Raw genomic sequence first — 19,391 nt, 5'->3', positions numbered from 1 at the left:
CTTTTTCTGCATCCCCCAACAGGTCCTTGTGCACAGCAGGAGACCAATAAATTGTAGAACTTGGTTCAGACAGTAGGTCATTGAGCTCCTGTGATCTGCTAAGCATTACGTTTTATAGATTCTACCTCACTTAATCCTTCCCAAAACCACATGAGGCAGTCTTTTAAATAAATAGCTCACATTCCACTTATGAAAAAATGTTCAATGAAGTTAACTTGCTGAGGGACACATGGCTGGTAACAGAGCCAAGATCAGAGCCCATATTTGTTGGGCAGTCTCTAAGAAGCCCCTGCTTCCACTAATCCTTGAAGGATTGAATGTATGAGATCATGTGCAAAAGGGGAGTGTGAACTGGTGCAGCCACTCTGGAAAACTGTGTGGAGGTTCCTCAAAGAGTTAAAAATAGACCTGCCCTACGACCCAGCAATTGCACTGCTGGGGATTTACCCCAAAGATACAGATGCAGTGAAACGCCGGGACACCTGCACCCCAATGTTTCTAGCAGCAATGTCCACAATAGCCAAACTGTGGAAGGAGCCTCGGTGTCCATCGAAAGATGAATGGATAAAGAAGCTGTGGTCTATGTATACAATGGAATATTCCTCAGCCATTAAAAATGACAAATACCCACCATTTGCTTCGACGTGGATGGAACTGGAGGGTATTATGCTGAGTGAAGTAAGTCAATCGGAAAAGGGCAAACATTATATGGTCTCATTCATTTGGGGAATATAAAAAATAGTGAAAGGGAATAAAGGGGAAAGGAGAAAAAATGAGTGGGAAATATCAGAGAGGGAGACAGAACATGAGAGACTCCTAACTCTGGGAAATGAACAAGGGGTGGTGGAAAGGGAGGTGGGCGGGGGGTGGGGTGACTGGGTGATGGGCACTGAGGGGGGCACTTGATGGGATGAGCACTGGATGTTATGCTATATGTTGGCAAATTGAACTCCAGTAAAAAAATAAAAATAAAAAAACAAAAATAAATTTAAAAAAGGGTTTAATGAGAAAACTAACTAAAAATAAGTACATTACTGTCTACATACTGGAAATACAAGATCACGCATTAGTTTTACACAAATCCTTTGCCTCTTTTAAGTGTAAGGAGAAATTCTAGAAAACAAAATCTTGGGGTTTGTTGTTGTTGTTTGGTTTTGAATAAAACAAAAGAAAATTCTCATTGCTTTGGTAACAATTCTGATAAATGCTAAGATCTCAAAAAAAAAAAAAAAAAATCCTTAGGGCAGGAGAGTTTAACAGCACCAAGTGAGTGAGCCTTGGAATCATATTCCCTAGGCTGGCCGGTGGTGAGTTTGCTGTGTGGTATTGGAGAAACTCACCACTGTCCACTTCAGAATCCCCGATGATACCTCGCACAGCAACGTGAGAGATCGTGGCAAATGTGTGCTGAGAACCACTGGCGCCAGAGTTCCCTGGAAATGGGAGGATACCAGGCATTTAAGGATATCTGCAGAACGGCAGAATAAAGTACAATTTTGAAGTCTGTTCTGCGGGAAAGAATGCAACTCAGGTTGGAGAAAACAATGGGCAAGAACTGAAGGTGACAGAGAAATAGGGGCATTTTTTTTCTTTTTCCCAATAGCCGCAGACTCCTTGATGGCAGTGTGCAGTTTTTCCTAACTTTGATTTTTCCCTATAGCACCCTTTATTTTATTTTTTTATTTTTTATTTTTATTTTTCCCTGTAGCACCCTTTAGAGGGCCCTGGCACACGTTAGGTAATTCAAGAATGGCGCATTAACTTGGAACATTCTGGCAGATGAGAAAGGATACAGTTACTACAAAGACATGTTGATTGGTAATTGATAAAGGAAACGAAAGGGACACAAATTCTGATGACTAAAGGGATCCACTGTGTAAGCTTCAGAAGTTTGTCACCAGTGATTAGCGTGGACGCACTTCACTCACAAGTCTGCCTTTGATGAGTACATGTGAGTACGGGCTATGAGTGTCATGGAAGACAGTCCTTAATTCAGAAGAGATCAGACCCATCCAGCTACTGTTCATCTGGTATTTACTAAGTATCCACTCTGTGTCAGGCACTGGTGACAGAATCTTGAACAAAACAGATCTGCTAAAAAAAAAAAACAAAAAAAACAAAAAACAAAAAACAAAAAACAAACAAACAAACAAACAAAAAACAAAAACAGATCTGCTCTTTTGGAGTCTAGAACCTCATCAATCAGAAACTAATAATAAGTAACTACTAGCAACAGCAGCAAATAGGTGAGAATTTATTTGCCATGTAACACTTTTAGATACCATTCAATGTAAACATTGTATTTGTAGGCAGGAAGGCAGAGGCCCAGAAAAGCCAAGTTGCTCAGGGTTATGTAGCTTGTTTGAGTCAGACTCAAGACCAGAAGCCAGTCTGCTGACTCAAAGTTGCTAAATTGCTAAGCTGGGTCTCGGAGAAGCCTGTCACTGTTCTTAATGCAGTGAACCTAAGGCGGTGGCAGGCACCAGGGTTTGAAGCCCGGATACATGTGGTCCTTGCTTTATCATCCCTTGCAGAGAGAGACGTGCATCCAGCAGGCTTTGGCTTATAGGCTCTCACAGGCCCAAATGCATTTTATTATCTGTGTCATGAGGGGACTTCACAGAGGCACTGAGGGACCAGCACTATAGAGCATATTCTCAGTAAATAGAAAACTTATAATAACATGAATCTGTTCTTTCCTGTTGCATGAAATGCTAAATACCTAACCATTTGATGGTCTACTGAAAATGAAATATTACAGAAGCCTTGATACAATTTTAATATCTCCTTTCTCATCCCATTTAGCTTCTTACAGAACAAGCCCCATCATCATTTAAGGAGTCTGTCACATGCCTGACAAGTTGCAGCCTGGCAGCTCCCTGCAGGTATCACAAAACCAACAACAGTAGAACAGGAGCACAGCATGGCGCCCCTGCTCACCCACCTGGCCTCATGCTGTTCTTTAGAAAGGAGTGCAGGTGTGCTGCTCAGTGGCTGTCAGTCACAGCTTTCCCCACACCACAGGTTAGTGGGGGCCGGAGCAGGCCTTGGGGGCCACCTCTCCAGACCAGGAGATAGTTCCTGGCTAGTGGCTCTGTTAGTGTTTGCCTAGTGACACGTGGGAGGTCAGAATATCCAGGGGTAGCCTCACCTGGAAGCTTCTGTCCCCAAAGCCTTGATGACTGAGGACCTCAGCTTCCTGCTAAGGTCCCCACCTCTGCACTGTTCCTTAGGACCAGGAAAGATCTCAGTGCCGTCTTGTCTTGTCTTTTCTTTTTTCTCTTTCTTTCTATTTTCTCTTTCTTTCTTTCTGTTTTCTTCTTTCTTTCTTTTTTTCTTTCTTTCTTTCTTTCTTTCTTTCTTTCTTTCTTTCTTTCTCTCTCTCTCTCTCTCTTTCTTTCTTTCTTTTTCTTTCTTCTTTCACTATTAAGGGAGCTGGGGATGGTTTCCTGCTTTTAAAAGGCCCTTAAATTCAGAAACTGTAGAAAGTTCTAAGAGTGTGGTTAATAGTCTGAGGCTCTGGAGTTAGACTGCTGGTGGGGTCCCGATCTCCTAGCTTAGCAAGCTGCTTAATCTCTTTGAGTCTCATATATATCCACAAAGATATTACTAGTACCTACACAATAGTGCAACTGTGAAGAGTACATGAGGCAGCCTGTGTGAAATGTTCATAGCAAGGCCCAGAATTTAGTAGTTACCCAATATACGTCAGCTCTCTTTATTCTTGGCCTTCACAGTCTAGACAGATGCAAGTTAGGCAGACAGTCCTAACAAAGCAATAACATTAATTATCCTTCTCTCTCTCAATATGTAGGGGTGTGTGTGCATGCAGTTGCATGTATCACTCGTGTTAGAGGCAATACCTCTTTTAGCTAATATGTTACCTTGCTAAGCTGGTCTGCCCAGCTTACAATATATTATTTTTAGGCAAAATGTGTATTTTAGCAAGAGAGGAGCGAAGGGATGAGTAGATTCTTGAATTATATACGAAAATGTACCTATCATGTTCTGAAGAGCAGTTGTCATGTAGCAAGCACTTTGCAAATAAAAGTTATTATAATAATTAAGAATTTGGGGGTGGTTGAATTTTCTTGCCAACATTAACCATATGTTCATTTTCACAAGACCTTCTATGCTTCCCTCAGGTGCCACACAGACTTGTGTGGCACAGTCACTTGGCCTCTGACTGAATTGTGAGGAATGTGGAATAACAGCCAGAAGGGGAGTCAGAGGATATCAAAATGATTTCCTCCTATTTCATATACAGGGAAACTGAGGCCTACAGAAAAGGACAGTCCTTAAAGCTATATAGTAAATTCAATAAGTTAGAAAATGGTTAAAATTTAAGCAAGATGGAAGAAAAATAACAACTAACAGCTATTGAACAGTAAACTCTGGACTGGGTATTATTCCAAGTACTTTGAACAAACCTACAAAGCATATACTACCATTAGTACCATGTAATACATAAGTAAGCTGAGCCTTAGAGGAATTAAGAAGCCTCCCTAATGGCCAAGAGCTAGTTTGGTCCTGAAGTCTGTGTTTTTGACTACTCACTGTACTGGGTATGTAAATCTTGATAGTGGAGTGATGGATAGAGAGTTAATGCACTAGATATCTTCAGCCTTTGGTAAAAAGCCACTATGCTTGGACTTTAAGGCAGCCTTGTGATGTGTTCCCTCGACACCCAGTGACTTTGTTCCTTGCTGCACGGAACGTATGCATATTTATTGCTTTATGGTCTTCTGGGATCCAGGGCTGCCGGGGAGCTCGTGCATGGGAGCGGACTCAGGCAGCTTCCCACCCCTTGTGGATGCTCACGTGGGCTGCCATGCAGTCTGCCTTATTGGTGTGTGTGGTGCCAGCTGATCCTGTTCTCCAGGATTCAACACCCAACCCTTGGTCTACTTTAAAGAGAGTTTTGTGTGATTCCCCCAACCCCCCCATTTGCATTATATTGTGTAATACCGATTTAAGGAAATAAGCCTTTGGAATCGAAACAAACAAAACAAACCAAAACAAAAAACACAAAAACCCTGGGATAGCCCAGGTTTGCATTTAAAATTCAGATGGGCCGGAGTTCACTCCTACCTTTGCTATTTAGCAGTTCTGCTATTGACTTTGGGCAAGTCACCAACCTCTCTGGCCTTGGGGTTTCTTGGGTATATGGTGAGAGTCTATGCCCCATAGGGCTGCTGGGAAAATTAAATAGAAGCATAGCCTAGTGAGTGAGAGAGCAAGTCTGACTCACAACTCTACCACCTGAAGCTATGATATTTGACATATTTCATAACTTGCCTGAGTCTTCAATTTTCTCATATACAAAACAAGCGATAGCACCTTTTACATAGTAGAATGTTTGTAATGAGTTAAGATCATTCATGTAAAGCACTAGCACAGAGCCTGGGTATCAGTGAAAACTTCCTAAATATTGGCTGATATTCTCATTATAATGTATATAAAATCCCAACTAAAGCACAGAACTTTGCTGGCATTCAATTCAATCCAGCTAGTAGTAAAGGGATGCTACACCAAACTCTTTTGCAAAATATCAAAAGGCATAAGTATTTAGGTTTAGGCTTCTGTCTCAACCTAATTTCATTGAAATAAAGAAAAAAAGTAATGTGGAGGAATGAGGATAGGGTTAAGAAAGAAATGAGACAATTTTGAAAGACAAATTAAGAAAATAACCTTTTTTACAATTCCATCAAAAATAAAATACCTAGAAATAAATTTAACCAAGGAGGCAGAAGACCTGAACTCCAAAAACTAGAAGACACTAATGAAAGAAATAGAAAATGACAAGGACAAATGGAAAGATATTCCATGTTCATAGACTGGAAGAATTAATACTGTTAAAATGTGCATACTACCAAAGGAATCTACAGATTCAATGTAATCTGCATCAAATTATCAATGGCATTTTTCATAGAACAGGAACACAAAATCCTGGAATTTATGTGGAACCACAAAAGAACTTGATTAGCCAAAGCAATCTTGAGAAAGAAGAACAAAGCTGGAGGAATCATGCTTTCTGATTTCAAACTGTACTACAAAGCCATAGTAGTCAAAACAGTATGGTACTGATACAGAAATAGAAATATAGATTAATGGAATGGAGTAGAGATCCCAGAAGTAAACTCATGCTTTATATGGTCAATTACTCTATGACATAGGAAGGAAGAGACTACCTCTTCGGTAAATGGTGTTGAGAAACTACACAGCCATGTCTAGAAGAATGAAACTGGATCACTATCTTATACCATATGCCAAAATAAATTCATTATTTAAATGAATTAAATACTGGATTTAATTTAATTTAATTTAATTAAAGTATTTAATTGGATTAAAGAGGATTAAATTAAAGTGGATTAAAGACTTGAAAACATACAACTAAAAGAAACATAGGCAGTAAGTCCTTTGACATAAGTCTTAACTATATCTATCTGTATCTCTATCTCTCTATCTCTATCTCTATATCTAAATATTTTGGAACTGTCTCCTTAGACAAAGGAACAAAAGCTAAAATATACAAATGGCATTATATTAAACTGAAAAGCTTCTGCATAGTAATGAAAACCATCAACAAAGTGAAAAGGAAATCTGAATGGGAAAGCTATTTGCAAATCAAACATCTGTTAAAGGGTTAATATCCAAAACATATAAAGAACTTACATACCTAGATATAAAAAAGAATTCAACTAAAAATGGGCAGAAGATTTGAAAACATAATTGTCCAAAGAAGATATACTGAAGGCCAAAGCCATATGAAAAGATGCTCAACATCACAAATCATCAGAAAAATGCAAATCAAAACCACAATGAGATTATCACCTTACACTGATCAGATTGACTATTATCAAAAAGACAAAAAATAGCAAGTGTTGATGAAGATGTAGAGAAAAGGGAGCCCTTGTACACTGTTGGTGGGAGTATAAATTGGTGTAGTCACTATGTAAAACATTATAGAGGTTCCTCAAAAAATTAAAAATAGGACTATCATATGATCTAATTTGGGGTATTTATCTGAAGAAAATGAAAACAATTCAAAGAAATATATACACCCCTATAGGTTTATTGCAGAATGATTCACAATAGTCAAGATATGGAAGAAACCTGTGCTCATTGATAGATGAATGGATAAAGAAGATGTACACACTTACACATAAACACACAGAATTGAATATTATTCAGCCATAAAAAGTTAAATCTTGCTGTCAGCAACAACATGGATAGACCTAGTAGGTATTATGCTAAGTGAAATAAGTCAGAAAGAGAGGACATATGTACTGTATGCCTACATGTGGAACCTGAAAAAACAAAACAAATGAACAGAACAAAAGAGAAATAGACTCATAGATACTGGAAAGAAACTATTACCAGAAGAAGGGGTCTTGGGGGGTGAGCAAGACAACATGAAGGAGATTAAGAGTTGCAAACTTCCAGCTATAAGTAAATCATGGGAATGTAATGTACAGCATAAGGGATATATTCAATAATATGGTAGTAACTTTGTAAGGTGATAAATAGTAACTAGGCTTATTATGGGGATCATTCTGCGATGCATTAAAACATTGAATCATTATGAAGTACACTTGAAAGTAATAGGATATTACATGCCACTTATAGTTCATTAAAACAAAACAAGACGAACTAAAAGAAATGGGACAATTTTGTTTACTTGAGAATATAACTCTCTATAGAGACTTACCATGCCGCTTTCCCACTTCCTCTACACCTTCCCTCTTACTTATATTACAGGTGGAATCCTGCCCCAAAGGGTACTTATTAACTGGATTTAGATTTATATTTTAGATGTTGAATATCTAAAGTTGAGAAAGATAGGTTCTGAGGGAACTTAGAAAATAGCTTCCATTTATTGAGAATTTAAAATGGATTAGGCACTATATCTCATGTTAATGCTGTAAAATATTCTAGTTGTATCTTTTTTTTTTAATGATTTTATTTATTTATTTGAGAGAGAGAGAGAGCGAGAGAGCATGCACAAGTGTGGGCAGGGGGAAGGACAAAGGGAGAAAATCTCAAGCAGACTCCCCATCAAGTGGGGAGTGTGGAGGTCAAGAAAAATCAAGGCCATTCCACCTCAAGTTTAGCATTAGCACAAGTACAGCCATCTGAGGCCCCTGTGAATAAGAGCTGAACTTTATAGGAAAAACTGCAGAATGTCCTCAATATCCTCGGCAGGTAATCCCATATCAGAAAGACAACAGAGCCCACACACTTGGTAGCAAGTCCCATATTAGAATGAGAACAGAGCTCAATGCCCTTGAAAGCCCCACATCAGAATGTAAACAGAACTTGAGAAATTCTTCCACCCCTTCTGAAAATCCCCTAGACCAGCCTATAAAAAAACCAGCTGTAACCCACTTCGGGGTCCAAGTCCCTGCTCTGCTGTCTGGAGTATACTTGGACCCAAGCTCGAGCTTGGTACTTGCATCGGTGTCGGCTCCTTGGTGGTTTCTCGGATTCACAATCTTGGGCACAACAGGGAGTCTTACACAGGGCTTAATATCATGACATGAGACCATGACCTGAGCCAACACCGAGAGTCAGATGTTTAACTGACTGATCCACCCAGGTGTCCCTTCTATCTTTCTTGATAATGTGTGACCATAGGATGAACTGTGCTAGGACCTTTGAAAACTTTCACTATTGAAAGAGCTATTAACTAGAGATCCACACCTTTCCATCTTTCATAAATACCTTGGAGTGAAGAGTTAATGGAAGGAATTCTTCAGGGCAGTTGGAATTCCCTTCTACTTTCTTCCTCTTAACGTTTATCAATATTAATGTTAAATTGTGGACATCTACAGACACTATAGATTAGCAGATCCATACTTCCATGACTAACCTTTCTTTGCTTAAACCTACCAAATGATATTTAAAAAACTGAAGGAATTCCCCAGGTTTCCTTGAAACTAGAATTACCCATGTGTCACAGTTTAGACCAATGAGATGGAATAGAGGTCTGCTGGTACCACTCTCCTTCCTCTTGCTGGTCATATAGTGGCCATATAACAACTATAAGGTGTAGGGATGAGAAGCCACTGTACTGAGGAGGCAGAGAGGAACGTTAGAAAGCATGGGTCCCCGAGGGCATCTTTGAGTCCATACATCAACTGTGGACTATTTCCCTCTGCACTTCTTATTTAAGCTACCATAATTGGGTCTCATTTTGTATGTGTGTGACTTTTTCCTAAGTGGCAAAGTGAATGGGCATTTGTTATTTGTGGCCACTCAGGCTCCTTCTTCTCTAGCAACAGCATCCAGACTTACTTTAAAAGAACTATCTTCTTCCTTTATGGTGCCTTGGGTATCAAAATGCTTAGTCCTCAGTTTGTCAAAGGGTTGGCACCAAAACAAATTGTTTCCTGTACTTCCTACATGGAGCCCAGTTGATTCTTTTTTTTTACAATATATTTCTTCAGTATTAGATTCTAAAAGTCACCCCAAATTCTTCCAATAATTTCCATAGTTTCTGAAGTTAGAGCCTGTTTCTTCTTCCTGCAGGCAAAGAACCCTTCTTGGTACTCAGCAATCTACACAAAAACATTGATACTGAATAGTTTCTCCTGAACTTGTTGCAAATATTATCCCAAGAAATTCTAATAAATCTCCATGCAGTAGGAACTATTAGTGCCATATTAAAGTTCAGGAAACTGAGGCTCAAAGAGGTTAAATGATATTTCTTGCCAATGTCATACAACAAGAAAATGGCAAAAACAATATTTACCAAATACCTCTGTGCTACTCATATTTCTTAGCCTCTCTTGCATTTAGGTTCTTGTAACCGTACTGGCCACTGGAACAGGAATGGCAGTGACATGTGCCATGACCAGGCTGAAGGGGCTAAGAGATGGCCTATCTCCTCTATTTCTATCCCGAGCCTCAGAGAGCTTGGAGATGATCTCTGTTGGATGATGATCTCTCAACCCAAAATGAACTGTGATATGACAGAAGTAAATTATTACCCCTTAAGCCAATGAGACTTTGAGGTGTATCTTTTGTGCATTTAGAGTTAATTATCCTACCCAATGCATTGACAGTGAATTGAAATAATTTCTGATTTACTTCTCTAAGTTTTATTTTTTAACAAAGCAACCCACAACTAAGAGAGGAGATAGAAAGGACATCTACTAAAAGATGACCCTTTTTGAGCTCTCTGATCCTAACCTGGTGTCTCTGAAAGATATTCCTATTATGTTTTCTTGCCTTGGATACATGCCAATGCAGTTGCCCTTAGTGGAATAGTGAGGATCATCACAGACGTTAGTAACTACCTTTACCTCTTACTGAGTGCTCACTTGCCATTGGCCTCTGAATTAGTAAGTGACAGAGTATGAATTCAAACCATGAGGATGTGATTTCAACCATACTCAGAGTCCTGGTCCAATATGGCAATGTAGGAAGATCACAAGTTCATTTCCTCTACAGACACACCAAATCTATATTTATTTATATAGCAATTTCCTAGAAGAGAAACTGAGGGCTGACTGAACAGTTTGTGCACAATAAAAGAGAGTGGATTACAAAACAAAGAGCAAGAGCAAAGGAAACACAATAACAAAGGAAACTCCCACCCTTGAGGTGGGGGACTGCAGTGGGGGGAAGGATAGTGTTGAGGGATCAAAAGCAAATTCATCTGCTCTGGGGCACAGAAAAAAAGGCAGTTTATCTTATTTTTTAAAGATTTTATTCATTTATTCATGAGAGACACACAGAGAGAGGCAGAGACACAGGCAAAGATAGAAGCAGGCTCCATGCAGGGAGCCCGATATGGGACTTGATCCTATGACTCCAGGATCATGCCCTGGGTCAAAGGCAGGCGCTAAACCGCTGAGCCACTCAGGGATCCCAAAAAAGGCAGTTTAAAAGAGGAACTAGTATTTAAGAGATTCAGCCCTAGAATCTTGCCAAATGGCAAGAGGGCTGATGAAACTCTCAGGGTTGGAAGGGCTAGTGAATGCCATGGTTTACACTTTCCTTTCCTCCAGTGTGAATAGGGAAAGTAAGGTCTGGCATTTAACAGGACTATTGCCTCAGTGGGCTCCAGGTTCCTAGCTCACACCAGTTCTAGCTATCCCACCAAGGCTGACCCAGGGAAGTGCACAACACCCCACCCCTCACCCTATTAGCATTCACTAGCGCTCCAGATGTTGTACCAAGGTGACACAAGTGCAAAGTCTAGGCCCTCATCATTTTGGCTTTAGATGGCTTATTAGAGCATCCCAGGTACAAAGTGCACTTAGGACCTCTTGGCTGATGCCTGCTTTGGCTACAGGCACCCCACCAAAGTGCCCCCTATGCAGAGAACCCCAGGATATTTCTGCCTGTGCTAGCCCTGAACAGAGTACCCTGGGACACCCCAGCTTGCACTGACTTCATCTTCAGCTGTCTTGCCAGGGCACCCTCAATGCAGAGAGTCCTGGAATACCCTGGCTTATACTCACTTCAGCTTTAGCTATCCTGCCAACTATGCCCTCTCTGCATAGAGCTCCAGGATTCTCTGGATTGTGCCCTTTTCAGTTTCAGTTGTCCTGCCAGGGCACTGTCTATATGGAGAGTCCAGGGACTACACTGGCCTCTACCCACTTCAACATTAGCTGTTCTGCCAAAGAACTTTCTGTGCATAGAGCCTCCAGAACCCTCTGGCTTACACCCACTTCAGCTTCAGCTGTCCAGCGTGTCCTGTATGTATAGGACCATTGGGCCCTTTGACCTGCATCTACTTCAGCTTCAGCCATCTGACAAGGGTAGCCCCAGCACAGAATGCCCTGTGATTTCCAGCCCATACCAGCCACAACTCCAGTTGGCTGGTGAGAGTAACCAAGTACACACAGTCTACATAGGAAATGACTATATATAAGACCATTTCTTCAAGTTTAGGAGAATTAGGAGCTGTTCTGCCTAATTCATATAAATAAATACAGTCAAACAGAAGAGGAAACAGAGGAATGTGATCCAAACAAAAGAATAATACAAAAACATCAGAAAAAAAAAAAAAAAACGGAATGAAATGGAGAGAAGAATATGCCTGATAAAGAGTTTAAAGTAATGAGCATAAAGATGCTTACTGGGCTGGAGAGAAGAGTGAAAGAACTTGGTGAGACCTTCAAAAGAGAGATAAAAAATATAAAAAAACCAGTCAGAGTTGAAAAAAATTATAACTAACATGAAAATGCACTATAGGAAATCAACGGAATAGTGGATCCAGAAGAATGGGTCAGCAATCTGGAAGACAGGGTAATGGAAAGCACCATTAAGAATGGAATAAAGAATAAATGATAAGAATAAAAAATGAGAATAGGTTAAGGAATCTCTTGGACAACATCAAATGAACAAACATTAGCATTATAGGGGTCCCAAAGGGAGAAGAGAGAGAGAAAGGGGCAGAAAGCTTACTTGAAGAAATAAGAGCTGAAAACTTCCCTAACATAGGGAAGGAAATAGATTCAGATTCAGGTAGTACAGAGAATTCCAAATAAGATGAGCCTGAGGAAGTCCACACCATGACACATAATAATTAAAATATCAAAGTTTAAAGATAAAGAGGGAATTTTAAAAGAAGCAAGAGAGAACAAAAAGTTATGTACAAGAGAAACCCTGTAAGTCTATCAACTGAAACTTTAGCATTATAGCAGAAAATTTGCATTTCCACATAATGATAAATAGATCAATCCAATAAGAAGATATGACAATTGTAAATATCTATGCACCAACATTAGAGCACCTAAGTACATAAAGAAATATTAACAGACATAAAAGGAGAAATTGATGGCAATGCAATAATAATAGGACATTTTAACACCCTTCTTATATCAATGGATAGATCATCCAGGCAGAAAATCAATAAAGAAACAGTGTCTTTGAATGACACATTAGACCAGATAGACATAACATATACAGAACATTCCATCACACAACAAAATGCACAGTCTTTTCAGATGTACATAGAAGATTCTTCAAGACAGATCGCATGTTAGGCCACAAAATAAGTCTCAATAAAATTAAAAAGATTGAAATCATATTATGCATCTTTTCTGACAATGTATGAGATTAGAAATCACACACACATACACCCAAATGCATGCATACAAATACAAAAGTAGGGAAAAAAAACCCCATAAGCACATGGAGGGTAAACATCATGCTACTAAACAATGAATGAGTCAACCAAGAAATCAAAGAAGCAACAATACATGGAGACAAATGAATACAAAAAGACAATGGTCTAAAATCTTTGAGACACAGCAAAAGCTGTTCATAGAAGGAAATTTATAGAGTACAGGCCTTCTTCAAGAAATAAGAAAAAACTCACACAATCTATTATTACATCTAAAGGAACTAGAAAAAGAACAAAGAAAGCCCAAAGAAGAAAGGAAATAAGATCAGACTATAAATAAATGACGTAGAGACTGGGAAATATCTATGAAACCAAAAGCTGTCCTTTGAAGGGATAAATAAAACTGAGAAACTTTTAGCTGGACTCATCAAGAAAGAGAATCCAAATCAATAAAGCCATAAATGGAAGAGGAGAAACAACTCACTCCACAGAAATATGAAGGATTATAATTCTGTAAAAAATTATATGCTACAAATTGGACAACCTAGAAGAAATGGATATTCCTAAAAACATATAATCTTCCAAAACTGAATCAGGAAGAAGTAGGATATGTGAATGGACCGATTATTTGTAAGAAAATTGAATGAGAAATCAAAAAATACCAAAAACTAAAAGTCCAGGACTTCAGATAGATTCACAGGTGAATTCTATCAAATATGTCAAGTTTATTCACTTCAGAATATTCCAAAAAATTGAAGCAGAAGGAAAGCTTTCAAATACAGTCTATGAGCTCAGCATTACCCTGATAACAAAACCAAAGACACCACAAAGAAAACTACATACCAATATCCCTGATGAACATATAAGCAAAAATATTCAACAACATATTAGCAAACCATGTTCAATGATACATTAAAAGAATAATTCACCATGATCAAGTGAGATTTATTCTGAGAATGCAAGGATGACTCAATATTCACAAATCAGTGTGTTACACTATATTAACAAAGCAGAGGACAAAAATCATATGATCATCTCAATGGATGCAGAAAAAGCATTTGAAAAATTTTACAATCTGTTAATGATGAAAACTCTCAAAGTAGGTTTAGAGGGAACATACCTAATATAATAAAGACCATTATAAAAGCCCCACAGCTAACATCATACCCAATGATGAAACACTGAGAACTTTCCTCTAAGATCAGAAACCAGACAGGGATGTCCATTTTGCCACTTTGATTCAACATAGTACTGGAAATCTACTAAAATCAGACAAGAAATAGAAATAAAAAGCATCCTTATGAATGAGGAAGAAGTTAAACTGTCACTATTTACAGATGACATGATACCATATATAGAAAACCCTAAAGACAACACACACACACACACACACACAAGCATACTATTAGAATAAATGGATTCAGTAAAATCTCAGGATATGACATTAATATCCAGAAATTGGTTGTGTTTTGATATACTAACAGTTAAGTAGTAGAAAGAGAATAAGAATATCGTTCCATTGAGCATTGCACCAAAAAGAATAAAGTATCTAGTAATAAACTTAATCAAGGAGGTGAAAGATCTACATTCTGAAAACTATAAAACATTGGTGAATGGAATTAACGATGACACAAATGGAAAATATTCTGTGTTAATGAATTGGAAGAATGTTGTTAAAATGTCTATACTCTCCAAAGCAATCTACAGATTCAATGAAATTCCTATCAAAATACCAATAGAATTTTCATAGAACTAGAATAGTCCTAAAATTCATATGGAACCATAAAAGACTCCAACTATCCAAACCAATCTTAGGAATTACAAAGCTGGAAGTATCACAATTTTAAATTTCAAGCTATATTACAGAGCTGTAGAAATCAAAGCAGTATGGTACTGGCACAAAAACAGACACATAGATCAATAGAACAAAATAGAGAGCCCAGAAATAAACTCATACTTACATGGTCATTTCATCTGACAAAGGAGGCAAGCATATATAATGGGGAAAAGATAGTCTCTTCAATAGATGGTGTGGGAAACTTTGATAGCCACATGGCAAAAAAATGAAACCGGATCACTTTTTTTATACCATAAACAAATATAAACTCAAAATGGATTCAAGACATAAACGTGAGACTTGAAACCATAAAACTTTTAGGTAGTAATTTTTTTTTTTTTTTTTGACATCGGCCATAGCATTTTTCTAGATATAGCTCCTAAGGCAAGGAAACAAAAGCAAAAATAAACTATTGGGATACATCCAAATAAAAAGATAGTACACAGCAAAGGAAACCGTAAACAAATTAAAAGGCAACCTACTGAATGGGAGAAGGCATTTGCAAATGACATATTTGATAAGGGGTTGATAACCAAAATATATAAAGAACCTATACAACTCAACGGCAAAAAACAAACAACAAACCAAACAATTCAATAACGAATGGGCAAAGGACTTAGACATTTTTCCAAAGAAGACATGCAGATGGCCAGATACGTGAAAAGGTGTTTAACATCGTTAATCAGGGAAATGCAAATCAAAACCACAATGACATATCATCTTATGCCTGCTATCATGGCTAGAATATAAAAGACAAATACGCAAGTGTTGGCAACGGTGTGGAAATAAGGGAACTCTTATGCACTGTTGATGGGAATATAAATTGGTGCAGTCACTGTGGAAAATAATACAGAGTTTTCTCAAAAAATTAAAAATAGAAATAGGCAAGGGGGGAACTGGGGTGCTCAGTCAGTTAAGTGACTGCTCTCAGCTCAGGTCATGATCTCAGGGTCCTGGGATCAAGCCCAGCTTTGGGTTCCCTGCTCAGCAGGGAGCCTGTTTCTCCCTCTCCCTCTGCTGCTCCCTTGCTTGTGCTCACTCTCTCCCTAATAAAGAAAATAGTTTTTAATCTTTTTTTTTAAAGAAATACTGTATGATTCAGTAATTCTATTACTGAGTATTTACCTAAAAAAAACCAAACCAAAACAAACAAACAAACAAACAAACAAAAAAACAAAGACACTAATTGGTAAAGATATATTTGCAGCATTATTTACAACAACCAAGATAGGGAGGCAACCCAGCATCCATCAATAGATTAGTATATAAAAAAGATGTGGAATGAAAAAATATATATATATATTACTCAGTCATAAAAAACGACGAGATTTTTGACATTTGTAACATGGATGGACCTGGAAGGTATTATGCTAAGTGAAGTAAGTTGGAGAAAGGCAAATAGCATCTCACTTATATGTGAAATCTAAGAAAAAAATAAATGAATAAAGAAACCGCAAAGTCATACCTATCAATACAGAAAGCAAACTGATGGTTGCCAGAAAGGAGAGGGGTAGAGGGATGTTTGAATGGGTGAAAGGGAGTGAGCAGTACAGACTTCCAGTTATGGAATGAATAAATCTTAGGAGTCAAAAATACAGTATAGGGAATATAATCAATGATACTGTGATACTGTTGTATGGTGACAATAGCTATAATTGTGGTGAGTATAGCACGATGTATAAACTTGTATGCTACTGGGAATCAGCAGAGGAACCTGGTGGAGGGCTACAATTAGCTTTAGCAGACTCTCTCTTGAGACAATCAGTGACCTGAACTCAGGAGCAGGATCTTGTCAGATAGGGTGTGAAATTGTATTGTTCCCAAAGGACTAGCAATAGAAATAACTTAGATAAGTTGGTTTGCGGAGCCACCCATCAAGTTTTTTTGTCTCCTATCTGGACCACTTCAGCATTCTAACAACGAATGTTGCCTTAAATGGCTTGGAATCTCTTCTATTTTGGCTTTTGTTTATAAAACAGCCAAGTGATGAGAATATATTCATCCCTAATTGGAGGAAAATGATATATTAGAAAAACGTGGGGAAAACCACAATTGCAAAGAATACAAAGGAATGTCAAGTTTTATCTTGAACGACTCAGCTGATCAACATGAAAACTGTTTGCAAGCAGCTCAGTAGAGCAGAACAACTGTCAGGAAGTGAAAAGATCTAATTTTGAAAACCATAGAGTGTTTCAATGACCTTGAACAAGTCACTTCATCTTTGGATTTTTTGTTCCTGAATTTGTTAAAAGCAGGGACTGGATAAGTAAAATGCAAGCTCCTGATCATAGCCTAAGAGGCCATATACCGTCCGGTCTTTGCTCTGTTCTCTCCTTCCTGTTCCTCCTTACCTACCCACTGTATTCCAGTCATACTGTCTTCAGACTCTTGACAGGATTGTACTAGGACCTATGTGTTTGCTCTGTATGAAATGCTTTTTCATCCTTTTCTCTTTAAGGTGAGACTGATTACTTTCTAACATTCAGGTTTCAGCTCAGGCAGGCTTTTCCTGGCTCTCCTAGACAAAATGGTCCTACCCAAATATTACTCTATTATCTTATTTTATTCATAGTATTCATCAGTTTCTGAATCTTATTTGTGTGTATATTTTTTATCTCTTCTCAGTAGAAAGAAAGCTCCATGAGATCAGAGACTTTAATTTTGTTTTCAATACTCTAGCCCTTATATGGAAAACAAAGTCTGATATATAGTATATGCTCAGTAAATATTCAACCAATTAAATAATAATGGTACTTCTATGGGTCTTTTTAATTTTCAAAATACCCTAAGTTTAGCCTCATTCAGGCTTCACCATCACATAAATTAAGCAAGAATTGTTATATTTCAGTACAAAGACCAATTAAAAAACTTGTGGGTGCCAAGACAATTCAATAATTTATTGAAGTATTAAAGGGGAAGGGGAAAACACTACATTGAATGGGTCTAAAATTTATAAAGGCTGAATCTGCTTAATAAACATTGGTGACAAGGGTGCCTGGGTGGCTCAGTTAAGCATCAGACTCTTGATTTTGGCACAGGTCATGATCTCAGGGTCAGTAGAGCAGGCCCTACATCCGGCTCTGTGCTGGGCATGGAGCTTGCTTACAATTCTCTCTCTGCTCTTTCTCTCTCTCCCTCTGTCCCCCACCCACTCACTTGCTGTCTCTCCCCACCCCCCCAAAAAAATCCAAAAATGTTGATAACAAAAAAATATGTGTGGGGCACCTGGGTGGCTCAGTCAGTTAAGTGCCTGTCATCAGCTCAGGTCACGATCCCAGGGTCCTGAGATTAAGCCCACATCAGGCTCCCTGCTCAGTAAGGAGTCTGCTTCTCCCTTTCTCTCTGCCGCTCCCCTCTGCTCCTGCTCTCTCTCAAATAAATAAATTTTTTAAAAAAGCGTGTGACTTAGAATCAAGGAAAAAATATAGTTATTTAAAAAGTGGTGAAGAAACTTTCTCAGTATCCTGAAGTTGACCAGAGGAAGAGGGTGATTTTTAAACTACTTTTTCTTAAAAAAAAAAAAATAAATAAACTACTTTTTCTTCAGATGTCTTCTGTATCTAGGTTTAACATTATAATTTCCCTTACACATCTTTTCAAGGCTTAGAGGACAAAAAAGATACAACTCAAAACCATCTCTCCTGCTGCATTTTGAAAACTCTTAAAATTCTACACATTTTCTCTGTCATCTCTGCTTTTAATGCCCCAGGTTTAAGACCATGGCTGAGGGGCACCTGAGTGGCTCAGTCCATTGAGCAACCGACACTTGGTTTTCAGGTCATGATACCAGAGCTGTGAGATTGAGCCCTGCACCGGACTTCACACTTAGCTCACAATCTGGCTTGAGATTCTCTTTCCCTATTCCTTTGTCCCTTCTCCCACTCACCCTCTCTCTAATAAATAAATAAAATCTTAAAAAAAAAAGACCATGGCTGAGCCCTAAAAAAGGGAAGAGTCTGAGTTTCAATTGACCTAAAAGAAATTGGATAGAGAAAAGGATGAAAAGAAATGAACCACAAAGGAAGACTGAGAGACCTGAATGGCTAGTCAGTTGAGCATCTGACTCTTGCTCAGCTCAGGTTGTGATCTCAGGCTTGTGAGATCGAGCCTAGTGTCAGGCTCTGCACTCAGCATGAAGTCTGCTTGAGATTCTCTCTCTCTCTCCCTCTGCCTTGATTCTCTTGCTCATGCTCTCTCTCTCTCTCTCTCCTACTCTCTCTCTCAAATAAATAAATAAATAAAATCTGAGGAAAGAGACCTCCTTTTGTTTAGCATGGTCAGGATGCTTAAGTCCAGAGCTGACTGGAAGTAGGAGGCTGAACTAAATGCCTCAAGGTCATTTCCGATGTTAGCAGATGGTTTTGGGTGGGCAGAGGAGGGCACAAGCTCAGACACACTGAAGCTTTACCCAAAGTATGTGAGAGTCTGATGCATCGATAGACTGTGAGGTTGGTTAAACAGTTGTCTTAA

The 19,391-nt window shown here is 38.5% G+C and overlaps 1 protein-coding gene across 7 annotated transcripts in view; it reads right to left on the bottom strand.

Annotated features, from left to right (window-relative positions):
* ATP10B (ATPase phospholipid transporting 10B (putative)) overlaps positions 1-19,391 on the bottom strand; it is a 304,309-nt gene that overhangs the window by 269,330 nt on the left and 15,588 nt on the right. For 2 of the 7 annotated variants that reach the window (XM_077895639.1, XM_077895647.1), the window contains exon 2: positions 1,341-1,433. The exons of the other annotated variants lie outside the window; for them this stretch is intronic. The gene's annotated coding sequence lies outside the window, so the exon portion shown is untranslated. The remainder of the gene's footprint in view (positions 1-1,340; positions 1,434-19,391) is intronic. 7 annotated transcript variants of the gene reach the window in all.

The sequence above is a fragment of the Canis aureus genome, chromosome 4, assembly GCF_053574225.1.
Source record: "Canis aureus isolate CA01 chromosome 4, VMU_Caureus_v.1.0, whole genome shotgun sequence".
Lineage (NCBI taxonomy): Eukaryota > Metazoa > Chordata > Mammalia > Carnivora > Canidae > Canis > Canis aureus.
This window is presented reverse-complemented; position numbering and strand designations above follow the sequence as displayed.